Source organism: Haemaphysalis longicornis, unplaced genomic scaffold, assembly GCF_048455015.1.
Source record: "Haemaphysalis longicornis isolate Haplotype H1 unplaced genomic scaffold, Haemaphysalis longicornis Haplotype H1 scaffold_15, whole genome shotgun sequence".
Taxonomy (NCBI): domain Eukaryota; kingdom Metazoa; phylum Arthropoda; class Arachnida; order Ixodida; family Ixodidae; genus Haemaphysalis; species Haemaphysalis longicornis.
Window position 1 is genome coordinate 3703202 of NW_027526257.1, and position 13779 is coordinate 3716980.

The window sequence follows — 13779 nt, forward strand, 5'->3', positions numbered from 1 at the left end:
AAATTCCTGAAACTAATTTTTGGGCAATTGTATGAGCACTATTTTCAAAAGAACACGAATGCGACATATCAACTGTTTGTGTACTTATTGACGAATGTGTAAAAACAATGTTTTCCGAGAAATCCTGCTCACTTCAATTGGATGGGCGCCATTGAATAATGTTTTCACACTGAAAACTGTTTTCACACTGAAAACAGTGCACGCTGCAGACAGTTCACATTGTATACCGAACGGGAAAGTCGGCCAGGCTGCTACACCAATTTGTAGAGTCTGTTTTTAAGGGCGTACTCGGTAATTTCTTCTAGTGCGGTGGGATCGTCACGGACCCGACTAACATGTTCCTGTTCAGTCGCAGGGGCGAGACCTAGAGTTAAAAGGTGGTGGCGATTACGGTCGAATAATGGACAAAGCCAAATTAAGTGGTAACGATTTGGTGTGCCTTCCCGATTACAGGGGGGGCATCAGCGCCATTCAGATCCTGCTGGAGCTGTCTATTTATAAATAACGTATCTTATGCAGCAAAATCTCTGTGTGCATGAAGCACAAATTGTTAAAAATAACTAATAGACATTGGAAGCAGCGTTGAGTGGTAGCACGCATGATTACTGATATCAAACTCGGCCTGGTGGCTTCAGTGAAGAGACTGTGGTCAATAGCCCTGTACAGAAGACATATATCAAACTCCTCGAGTACTTCAGTTGCTGTACAATCCAACTATTACTTAGCCCTTGGTTGGTATATATTTTCGATATTGTTTCCCTAAATTGGTATGACTAGCAGTGTAAATTATGCAGAATTCATGACCGAGTGTAAAAAGTGTACGTTTGAGCTGGTGTCTTTCTTATCAATGTATCACCCTTGCAAGAACGATTCACACCTTCCATTGCTGTTAACAAAATGTCAATGTTTTCCTTAGTGGCACTGTTCCTGATAAAGAATAATGCAATGGAGTTAATGTTAACGAAATTCAATGTAATAGTGCTTATGAAAGTGCCAAAATGTAGCAGCTCATGCAGCTGTAATATTTCGCAAGAGTAGGACAGTTTGTAAATGTAGTCATGGGTAATGGGCTGCCTTTCTTGTAATCCTTACCTGCAGCACCGAATCGTGTTTTGAGCTGTGTATATAGTGGAAGAGCACCCAACTCAATTGTACACGCTTCTGTGTGCTGTAGAATGAGCTTTCAATGAGGGTGTTTGCTTTCCGTACCGTGCATAATTGCCACATGCGCGTGAAAGCATCCATCCGCGCGCGCGCACTTCGAGCACCGAGTCGAGCGCTTATTTAGGAACACGATCGGAGGTCAGCGTCAACTTGCAGGTGCGCAAGAAGAGCGCGGAGAGATCAGGGGCTCAGGTACAAAAGGTTAGCTTCTACCAAATGTGCGTCAGCTTCCCCAGCGCCGCAGGCCAGCCCCGCACACGGAGCGAAACCATCGGCCGCCTGCCAAGCAGTCGAAACGAGGGGAGGGGGAAAAAAGAAAAAATACACCTCGCATGAAATCGCGCACATATAGGTAGAGACGTCACGATGCTGCGTCCAAGGAGGTTAAAAAATTGCAATTTTTTAATCGCTTTGGCTGCGCCCCTTCTTAGGGGGTGTGGTAGGCCTGGGCCCCGACGGGATATGGTTTGGGAATACGCCGCCCGGTCGTACTCCACCCACCACAGAGCTTCAGAGTGGACGCTCCGTTCCTCGCGTAACAATGCCTGGTGATGGAGCGACCGCGTCGACGACCCCCCTCGTCATCGTGTTTCACCCCCGAGAGCCTGGAAAAGTCACCGGCGCGGCGAAACTGATGTGGACGACTGGCTCAGCCTCTTCGAGCGTGTTAGCGCTCACAACAGGTGGGAGGCCACCATCATGCTCGCGAATGTCATCTTTTTTCTGAAAGAGGAGAGTCCTACGCGCAAGTGGTTTGAGACCAACGAGATTTAGTTGACTAGCTGGGAAGTCTTAAAAACGAAGCTGCGAGAAGTGTTCGGGAAGCCTCTTCGTCGCCAGGTTGCTGCCCGCAAGGAGCTGGCATTGCGCGCCCAGACGTCGACTGAATCATACGTCGCATACATCCAGGACGTTTTGGCCCTGTGCTCGAAGGCTGACAGCACAATGCCGGAGGCCGACAAGGTGGGACACATACTGAAGGGCATTTCGGACGGTGAATTCCACCTTCTTATGTGCAAAGACTGCGCCACTATAGATTCCATCATTAAGGAATGTCGGCGCTTCGAGTAGGCCAAAGGCCCACAACTTCGCACGACTTCCACACACAGCAGCGACCTCTTCGTGTGAAGATGGCAACCTGCAAGCCCGTCTTCCCTGCCTACAAGATCCCGTTCCATCGTCATCGGATATAACCAAAATCGTGCGCCGAGAACTGGAGGGTATGACCCTTACTACTGCAGTGCCATACCTGCCAGATCGGAACGACCTCCACACCGTTGCCGTTATCCAGGCCGTTGTCCACTACCAAATAGCCAACATGGGCCTTCACCCTGTGTGCGCGCTTACCTCTCCGTTCGGACAAGGTTTCAGGTCGCCCGGTTCCCAAAACGAACGTCCTCCTCCACGCTACCCCCGCCGTAACCCCGCTGAGTGGCGTACCCCGGACGATAAACCAATTTGTTTCCATTGCTCCAGATTTAGCCACATTGTCCGGTACTGTCGCAGCCGCTGGGTCTCATTATTCCGCAACAGTTACTCCCACTATAGTACTCGACCACTCTTTGGCTACTCAGACGACCGGCAGAACTGCTTCTCTTCCCGTCCTGAGCTGAACCCGACCAACTTTAACCGTCCCCCCACCCGATTCAACCGTTCGCCGTCGCCCCAACGCCGCCAGTCCCGCTCACCACAGCCTCGCCGCCCATCCCCGACGTCCGACTACGCTCGAACTCCTTCGGAAAACTACGTAATGCAGCTCCTGGAGGTGATGCTGCATTCCCGACCACGCCCTAAAATCCTCTTTTGACCACGGCTACCCGGACCAATTTACTGGACGTTGAAATTGACGGCGTTCCATTCAGTGCCCTCATCGATACAGGAGCGCATTTATCTGTAATGAGTGCTCCTCTTCGCCGCCGTTTACGAAAAGTTATGACGCCACCAAGATCACATCTTGTTCGAGTCGCTGATGGAGGGACACCTGTTGTTATGGGAATGTTCTCTGCTCGGGTGACTGTAGCTGGTCGTCAAATGACTGTTTTGTTCACGGTGCTTGGATGGTGCTCGCATGACCTCATCCTTGGCCTTGACGTTTTATCTGAGCACGCCACCCTCATTGATTGTTCTACCTGTGCCCTTCGCCTCGAGACGCCGATTTTTCCAGCACCCGATGACGCGTGCGACGAGAGGCTTTCTTCGAAAAAGCACATTCGCTTGGCACCGAGGGCAATAACTTATGTTTCTCTGTCGTGCAGATCCCTAGTTCTCGACGGTGATTACGTAGTGTCACCAACTATTGATGTGCTGCTTGCGCACAGCGTGAGCCTACCTCATACCGTTGTTACTGTTACCAAGCCCGAAGTCATGTTGCCCTTCCTGAATTTCAGCTTCTGTACAGAGGTTCTTCCGCACGGTATGACACTAGCCACGCTGGCGCCGGTTTGTGAATACGAAGTTTCCGCAGCAACCTTTGGCGAACCTCCAGTCGATGCTGAAACACCAAGCCCGACTCCTCCGCGGGAGAATGCCGAACTTTCGAAGATGATTGCAGCTGATCTAACGCCAATGCAAGCTCAAGAACTGCATTGCGTTTTGTAGTCATACAGTGACATCTTCGATTTTGGTGATCATCCTTTGGGCCAGAGACATCCATCGTCCGTCATCGTATTAACACCGGCGACGCCAGCCCTGTGCACAAACAGCCGTATCGTGTCCAATGCTGAGCGGCTTGTTATCCAAAAAGAGGTGGACAAAATGCTTGATAGAGACATCATTGAGGCATCCTCAAGTCCTTCGGTGTCACCAGTCGTCCTGGTTAAAAAGAAAGATGGAACCTGGCGATTTTGCGTGGACTACCGGCACCTTAACAAAATCACAAAAAAGGACGTCTATCCCCTTCAAAGAATCGACGATGCGCTCGATTGCCTTCATGGTGCCGCGTACTTTTCTTCCATTGATCTCCGCTTCGGCTCCTGGTAAGTCACTGTCGATGACAAGGACAGTGAAAATACGGCTGTTATCACACCGGACGGACTCTACCAAGTCAAAGTAAGGCCAGTCGGAATTTGTAATGCCCCAGCAACGTTTGAGCAAATGGTCGACTTGCTTTTGCTATCTTGATGACGTTATCGTCTTTTCTCCAACGTTTGCGACCCACCTCCAGCGACTGTCGGACGTTCTGGCCGCTTTTTGCCGAGCCGGACTTCAACTTAACTCTTCCAAATGCAAGTTTGGACGACGGAAAATCACCATCCTCGGCCACCTCGTCGATGGTAAAGGGGTGCAACCTGACCCCGACAAGATTGAAGCTGTGCGAAAATTTCCCGTTCCACGCTCAGCAACAGATGTGCGCAGTTTTGTCGGTTTGTGCTTCTATTTCCGCCGCTTCGTCCGAAATTTCGCCGAAATCGACAAAAACCTTACCGAACTTCTCAAGAACGATACTCCATTTGCTTGGGGCTCTGAGTAAGCCGCAGCTTTTTCTCGCCTCGTCGACACTCTGACCAGCTCACCCATCTTGGGCACTTCGACAATTCTGCTCCCACGCAGGTGCGCACTGGCGTCAGTGGCCATGGCATCGGTGCTGTGCTCGCCCAAGTCCAGTGTGGTCACGAGCGGGTGATTGCGTTCGCGAGCCGGCTCTTGTCCCCGCCAGAACGAAACTATTCCATCACGGAACGCGAGTGCCTTGCGCTGGTGTGGGCTGTCGGAAAATTTCTACCGTACTTATATGGTCGCGATTTCACCGTAGTCACAGACCACCGTGCGCTCTGCTGCCTATCGTCTTTAAAAGACTCTACCAGTCGGCTTGGTCGTTGGGCACTACGATTACAAGAGTACACCTTCAACGTCGTTCACAAGTCTGGATATTTGCACAAACCAGCCGCCTGTCTATCCCGTTACCCCGTCGTTACGCCGGACACCGCTGACGCCGCTGACGATGCCCACCTCTTGGCAATATCCGATTTCCTCCAGATGGGCGAAGAGCAACGCCGTGACACTTCATTGCGCGCAATAATCAAACGCCTCCAATGTGACCCATCTGACCCATCGCTACGAGCTTTCCTCCTCCGTGAGGGAGTCCTCTACCGTCGTAACTACCGCTCGGATGGGCCTGACGTCCTCCTTATAGTACCTGAAAACTTGCGCCTAGATGTCCTCCAACAGCTTCACGACATCCCCTTGGCTGGCCATCTCGGTGTTGCGCGCACTTATGCCCCCGCCCGCCACCGATTCTTCTGGCCTTGTCTTTATAAGATGGTCAAGTAATACGTGAACGCTTGCGATTTGTGCCAGCGCCGCAAGAAATTGTCAGTGCTCCCTGCAGGTCCCCTTCAGCCCGTGGATATTCCGACCGAACCATTCTTCCGCGTCGGCTTGGACCTCCTGGGCCCTTTCCCTTCATCGCTGTCCGGCAATAGGTGGATTGCGGTTGCTACCGACTACGCGACCCGCTATGCTATCACCCGTGCCCTGTCAACAAGCTGTCTTTTATTTAACCTAAATTGCCTTTATTTAACCTCAAAAATCTGTGCGCGCGTCTTTCGACCACACAAGCCACGGCAGTTGAGTTGATTGATTTGATTGATTGATTGTGGGGGTTTAACGCGCCGACGCAACGCAGGCGATGAGGCGCGCCGTAGTGGAGGGCTCCGGATTAATTTTGACCACCTGGGGATCTTTAACGTGCGCCGAAATCTCGTACACACGGGCGTTTTTGCTTTTCGCCTCCATCAGAAAGCGGCCGCCGCGGCCGGGAATCGAACCCGCGATCTCGTGCTCAGCAGCGCAACGCCTTAGCCACTGAGCCACCGCGGCGGGTTACGGCAGTTGAGTCAAATATTGTGTTTCTATTGCAGCTTGAGCTATCAGAATCGCGCGGACTGCATTTGTTACAATCTCATTTTCCTGAAACAATTTAAGATTTACAATCGTTTTTTTTCACTCGAGTAGGATCGTCCAAAGCGGCCGTTCGCTTCGGAACGACGGACTGCGTACGTCTCGGTACTGTTCTGCCAAGTCGCTCCAGTCTATGGTAGGGTTCCGCGCATGCGTTGAGGCATCCAGACGGTAGACGGTACAGTACCGGAACCGTTTTCCCGAGCTGCTATAACTCTCTAATGACTTTTCTTTTCCATTAGCAGTACGATAATGCAGTGGCAGGCTGGCGTAACTGGGGAATGTTGCACTACATTGCGGGGCACGGGTGGGATCAGATTTTAAGTACTGTTGTCAATCCGCGTGAAATGCCGGATGCGGCGTCTAGCGCAGATATTAAACGCACAGCGAGAACATCCTACGCACGTAACCACGGAACCGCGCCATGCGTGACGACAGTCGTAGCATGTGTCTCGTTTTGCCAAGGGAAGGCTACCTTCAAATTTTCCTCACGGAAACATGTTGTATTAGAAAAGATACGCACTTTTGTGGAAGAAACGTTATCAAAGTGTGCACTCAAAGGAGGGCACCATGTAACTTTCGTAATGTAAAAAAAAAGAATTAATTTCAGTTGTTCTATTTGATAGATAAATTTGGCGCTCTTCTTCTAGGAAGCACAGCGTGCTATCAATGGTAGGATAAGCAGCCATACACGTGTGCGGAGAGGCTATTCCGATTCTCAGCAATTTCAAATTATCCGCTCATTCCCCCTCACGCATTGCGGCCTAGCTGCTGGGTAGCGATAATTGGTAGCAAAGGTGGGCAGCACCGTCCCGCAGTAGTTTTAAGGAAATTTTAAATTACCCGCTAATCTCCCTGTGTGCAGCGCGTTCTATCAACGGAAGCGTCCACGCGAACGGCGTAGCGTGTCTTCAGCTTCGCGAAACCCAAGCTGCGCCATTTCAAAATAACCGATCATATCCCATCATACAGCGCGGCCAGCGCCTATGGTAACATCACAGCGGTAAACAGTTACTTGTCTGGAACGCCGCCCCGCAAATTTCAATCTAGCCGCTCATATTCCAGGATGCTGTGCGACCCAACAACGACTGCGTCCATTGCAAGGGGGCAAAGTTGAACAGTAACGAGTGCCTGCAGCGGTGTCAAAACCAAATCTCCGCCATTTCAAATTAGCCGCACACATCCCAGCATGCAGCCCGGCCTAACCACGGCAGCGTCCGTGGTTACGGTGCAGCCCAAATATCACGCCCAACTCTTTGCATAAGAATAGCGACCTGCCTGCGTGGAGTAATGGCTTTCACGGCCGAATGGTAACCCAAGAGTTTCCGCCTCGATCCCTGGCCAGTGGTGAAGCCGTTCTCTTTTCACACCGTCTGCTCGCCCTGCACAGACTACCGACGTCATTGGTCACGTGAGCGAATAAGTAATCAATTCGCGAAGGCGGTGGTAATCAAAAACTGAAGATCGGCCACACTTGGAGAGATGGCGCCACTTCCATTCAAAGAGGACGCTCCGGTCGGTGGCCCTCTCCCACCCTTTTATAGATGGCGCCACCTGAAACTGGTGATGATGATTGGCCGCGGCACGGTTTCAAATTTCCCGCGCACGTCCTAGCATACAGCTCCCACGACCCCTGAATAAAATTTGTCGCCCGTGGCCTGGTATGCAGTGCGTATGATGTTGATGATGATTATTGCTGTGACATATCGGCAGTAACGTCATAGGTATGTTACGACGTCACGTAATTCACCGGAAGTAGAATGTCCAAACTGGGATCACTTTCCACTACAGCAGTCTCTTCCACATGAGCGATTCCTCCGTTTCCTATTTAGAAAGATAAGTATTGTTGGGGATGGCAGAAATCTTTCCAAGGCTGGTCTTGGATGTTATTCGAATGTTATTCGAACATTGAATAACATATCACATGAATTAATCGCTTTGAAATTGTCACGATAAATTTGCAAAGCTTGATCTTCCTATCAATTGGATATATTTCTCGAGGGACCTCACTAAGTTTCTCTGACACAATTGTTATCCACGCTAACACAATAATCTATTTAATTATACGTGATAACCTAGAAGCATTGCAGCACACGGTGGAATGTCGCTTTTTTGAAAAGTGACGCCTCGTGTTGATTAAAACAGACGAAGATTTCAAACGAAGTTTGGAAAGTTCTGCCGAGGTAACACGAATGCCCGTACAACCACTAATGGTTTAAAACATTTCTTAATGCCGTCTGTTCTTTGTTATAGCTGTTATGTCTTAGTTTCATATTGCGAAGTACGCTTCCGTCTTTAAATATTTTTTCTGCATCTAAAAATTCTTATGCCAAAAAAAAAACGCTCATTTCTAGGCTCCAACTTTGTGACCACAATGCTCTGCCCAATAAAACTCCAAGCCACCTTTTCAGCAGTGTATTGCTTTGGGCGAGTTGATTAATGTGAAAGCGTCGAAACGCAGCGCAAGACGAGGGAGAGAAACACGCAAGACGACACACAGAACGCTTCCGATGTTTTTGTCTCTCATCTTGTGCTATAGGGGTCTTGCGCTGCCCAGGGGGCGCTGCGAAACTGGCTTCCGGGCAGCACTTCCGTGTAGTACGAAGCTAAATTATCTACACAATTAGCTACGAAGCTACAGAAGCAAAATTAGCTTCATACTGCCAATTGTGTTGCTACACGGTCTCCAGCCCATCCCCGACGTGTCCGATCTCGTCCGGCGATCAACTTGGCATTTAGGAAAAAAGCCTTGCAGCGCTAAATACGTTTACAACGTCGACGAAAGTGCAGGACGGTGACGGCGCTCTACCACTCACAGATTCACCGAACGATGGTCGTATGAAGTGAAATTTGAAGTGAAAGTTTCTTGCTTATACTATTACGCTTAGTTACAAGGACTTTTCAACGACATGCGATCAAAGAAGAGTAACGCAATCGGTGATGATCGCGCGTAAAAGCTAACGAGTCTCGCGTACCACAGTCTCGTCCGCTCCGGGGAGCCGTACTTTTGCGCACCTGCGCACTGATGCGTGCATTTTCAATAAACACTGCTGCTTGCGTCATCGTTACGAATACATATTGCAGCGCTAGCTTTACGTTTTTTTCCGTGGGTCAGTCACGGAATTCAGCGAGCGTCAGAAGCGTCAAATAAGTTTGTGATTCTGAAAGTAGTGGTCATAAAACAAAGCGGTCGGGCGAACGTAGGGGCCCTTGCGTTTTCTTGGGAACGTTTTGAGGTGTAGTGCCGAGTTGCATGAAGTCGACAAGGTGGAGAGTTGGACGGCAAATCGGGTGTTAGAAGGGGGTGGGGGTGGCTTTAAAGGAAAAAGAAAAAACTCAGCGAATTACGCATAATATCTTACAATAATCTAGTGAAGTGTGAAGATCGGGGACAATGCCACTGGAAGCGATGAACTCTGATCTGTGATTGTTTCGGCGTCCAATCATTTTTGAGGACTAAACTGGCGTGTCGGCGTTCATATTAGCTACGAACCCTGCGCTAGAAGATAACCAACACAGCCAGTGACGATCTCATGCAAGTATTCTGGGCCGTGCACTGTGTATGTTACACATCTAAGCAGGCAACGGACTTGCGATTCGATGCTTGATTCGCGTCCTTTATTTGCGCTCAATTTGTTTATTTGACGGTCTTGCCTCACCTACTCGCCAGTATACGTGTACCACGCCGTTCGTAAACCGTGTGGCGTAATATGTTAAGGAAGAAAAGTTTAGTTTGTGAAAACAAAAAACAAATTTCCCACTCGTTTTCACGGCGTTGCCAGGCCAGCAGCGTTCGCTGAATCGGCTGCGCTCCTCGCATCCGCTGCGTGCTACTGCTGAAGCGACCATTTACAGTTACCTCAGGCTCAGCAACGTTCTGTTTATGCTACTTGTGAAATTTGCTTTGCCGTCATCACGCAAGAAGAACGAACGATGATTATCGTCAAGAAGTTAGACCACCCAACTGTCGGTACTGCCCTACGCCGCTACGATCAGGACAGCTCGCTCAAAAAAACACCGATAAATCAGCTCGTTGTGGGGATATTATTTTGTTTACCCTCTGGAACTACTTTAAGGGCATTTTATTGGGTATATGCAGTCAATCAACCGCACCGAAATGTAATTAAAATATGTGCAACCAACTTTCGCTCTAGCTTGTTATTGAAAACACATGGTGGGGCGCTGCATGTCGCCAAAACTCCAGCGCAGGAGGCCCATTCGACACTTCGACACCTTTTAACTTTTCTTCAATCAGGAAAGCCGTCATTACTGCTGGTCATTCTTTGTTCCCGGATATTTCATGGACTGTATATGTTGCGGTCTCCTCGTTTTAATTTTCCGGTACCAAGGTGTAACTCTTGAATTGATCAGTGTAGCTGACGACATAGTGTTGCTGAGTGACATCGCAAAACACCTGCAAAAATGCTCGAAAGACTACCAAAAAAAAACCTGGCCGGGGGATAAAAAAATCACGCCATATCCACGGAATGAATGATGATAAGTGGGGCGAAGCTCGAGAGGGGGAGATCATCGGTAACCGTAACTCTTCCGTGAAAGTTCGCCCATTACATCAATAAGAAAGACGTAAGACTGTGTGCGTACATTGTACAAATCAACTTTTCTTTTATTTGGTTCTTGTTCGTTTGTTGTTGTTGTTGTAGGGTTCGTGAGGCTGCAAGCAAGCGCTCGTATCGGCAGGCAAACCCCGATGCAGTGAGAGCTCGCGAGGCGGCTGCAAAACGCATCAAGCGAGCTCAGCCCGAAGCTGCCGACGCGCGGTTTAAGCGCGACTTTCTAGACGAGATGCTTTGGCCTCTCTTTCGCGCACGGCGGGATCCTGTCGGCGAGCGCGCGCTGCCGCCGCCCTGCGCGCCCTCCGCTCCGCAGCCTTGTCAACAACCACCTCCTCCATCTGGTGACTCGTTGTGAAAGAGAAAGCGCGTCAACAGCGATTGCCTTTTATAGTGTCAGTCACGTGCGAGTGACGTCATCATGACGTCACTCACACCAGCGTCACCAGCGAGTGAGTCATCGAACTAGGCGGTCACGTAGCGCCACCTGCGAGTGAGTCATCGGACTAGGCGGTCACGTAGCGCCACCTGCGAGTGAGTCATCGAACTAGGCGGTCACGTACACGGCCTCCGCGATCGGCTGCCGGCGGCGCGCCGCCGGCAGCCGATCGCGGATTCCATGTTACGTACCACGAGACACAAGGGATGGACAGACCCACGGCTTTAGGAGCTTCTCCCCTAAAGATCAGGCAAGCTCACATTAGAGAGTTTTAGTATAGCGTAAAGCACCACTTTAGCGCTCGCATAGCGTTAGCGGGCACGCTACCGTCGCGTAACGAGGCGCTCTTTGTTCGAGATTTGGCCCGCAAACTTTTACGCCAGAGCTAAAACGCTATACTAAAACTCTCTACTAATGCGTAAGACTTGGAGGTAGCGAAGTTGTACGCAACAGTAGCGTTTCTCCTCTTTTTCGCATCAGGGCGTTGCTTAAGCCTCGACGCTGTACAAGGGACCACAACTCGACGTTCGTCTGCGTCTATCGCACAAGGATCTGCGCTGTACGTGGACTCGGGGCCTTCTTTCGTGGCGCGGGGTTATCGCTGTGGCAGCGACCTCCTCGCCTTCTACCACCACGTCCCACGCACAGCTCTCACGCACGAATCCTTTCCCTCCTCCTGTATCTCTCCCTTGCCGCGTACTTCTGCTCGCCATCGCTCCGCTGCTCCGTGCTGGACGCTTGCGAAAGGGGGTGTGGTTGGACCTGTAGCTCTCAGGGACAAAACTGGTCACTTCGCGAAGACTGCCCGAGGCAGCGTAGTTTAGCTTGTGGTAAAAAATAAATTTGAACTGGTATAAAGTAAGGAGGGAGTAAGCATGTCGGAAGCGCCCTCTTTAGCTTAGGAGACGCAGCGCTAGAAGAAGTACAAGAATATAACTACCTCGGTAGGATTCTTAGTGCTGACCCCAACCAAGAGATAAATATGGCGCAGAACACGTATGGACTGGGGGGCACTTGAAAAGCACTCCCAAATAATTAAAATTAGGTTATGTTTTTCGCTCAAAAGAAAATATTGCAACGACATTATTATCATCATTGCCGGATAGCCCCAGTGGTTCACACCCACTACTGGAAGTAAAGACATTCAAGTGGGCAACTGAGGCAAGACAAAGCGGAGACATGGATAGTGGAGCAGCGGTGTATTTACATGGATGAACTATGTGCAAGCGGCCATGGCAGCTGAAGCTGAGTCCATACCACACACTTCTTCATCGTCCTCGGCCTGGATCCCCTGCAGCTATGTGCCAGTCTCCTTTTTCTTCGTTCCGTAACAATATACGACCGATGTCACTGCCTGTTATGACATACGGAGCAGAAACAAGGCACCTTACTAAGTACAGTAATCCCTAATCATAACGAAGTCAGCGGGACGGCGAAAAATTTTGTTATAAGCGGTATTTTAAAATAAGCGATCACACGACAAAAGCTAAAGTAGTTAAGATTCAATTGCGCCACAGGTGCGAAGAATAAAAACCCACTGTATTCAGTGAATCAAAACTTTACTCATATGCAAAAAAGGCAATGAGTTTTGGCTGTTTCTTGTCATTGCCGGGGCGCGAGCAGCCCCTGCTCCAATTGGGCCAAGCAGTCACTGGCACCCGAATGCCTCGCGCACTGCTAAGTGAATGAGGAGCTGGAGGCAGTGGCCCCTCTTATAGGGGGTGGGTAGGGCGTCACGGAACGCTATGAGCGTTTCACGCTGGCAAGCGCCGCAAATTCCGTGGCAGGAGTCTGAATTTGTGTTTGTTGAGCTCAAAAAACAATTAGGCGGGGATTGTGGGTACACAACGCAATCATGAAAACTGACGGGTTTTACACTCCGGGCCTTGCATGTTCACTGTGCAATTTTTTCCCGAGGTGTACAGCGGTGAAGTTTGCAAAACAATGGGTTTTCCTCGCCCTTCTTTCGACGCCACTGCTCATTCTGCGCTTCCAGTGTACGTGTCCGCGCACCGTTGCGTCCACGCGATTTCCCAATGTGTAGGAACAAACTTCAATCACCCTACGACGCTTTTCGGCAGTTTGAAGTCGTATGGCGTGAATCGAGCATGACCGCCTCGAGAAAATTACCCGGGAAACAACAGCTTGTTAACCCACCCTGTTGACCAGCTCACTCGCCGCTGGGTCGCTGCCGCTCGGCGACGCCTGCGCTCACCACTTTGATGTAAGCGGGTCCAGCTCTTCGTTCGCTTCGAGTTTTCCGGTATAACGCATGCGTTTGGGTTGGGAACAAAATAAATTTCGAATAAAGCGGTATATCGAGTAAAGCGAGTTAGTTACAACGAGGGATTGCTGTAACTGCAAAGCAAACTTCGATTGACTCAACGGCCCACTGAACGAATAATAATAAGAGGAACACTTATGGACAATAAACGAACTTCCTGGATCACAGAACAAACTCAAGTAGATTACATCATAGTTCAAGAAAGAGGAAAGGACTGGGCTGGCCACGTAGTGATAAGAACCGACAACTGCTGGACAATTGGGGAAACAGAGTGGATACTAAGAGATGGGTCGAGAAGAAGGGGAAGACCAGTAACACGATGGGATGATGAAATACGAAAGTTCGGTGGCTAGCAGTGGACTCGAGCGGCGCATGAAAGAGGCTGTTGGACGTGAATGGGAGAGGCCTCTTTCCTTCAGTGG

The 13779-nt window shown here is 50.0% G+C and overlaps 1 protein-coding gene across 1 annotated transcript in view; it reads left to right on the plus strand.

The window, feature by feature from the left end:
* LOC144165781 (cytochrome P450 2C38-like) overlaps positions 1-13779 on the plus strand; it is a 50333-nt gene that overhangs the window by 34347 nt on the left and 2207 nt on the right. The window lies entirely within an intron of this gene.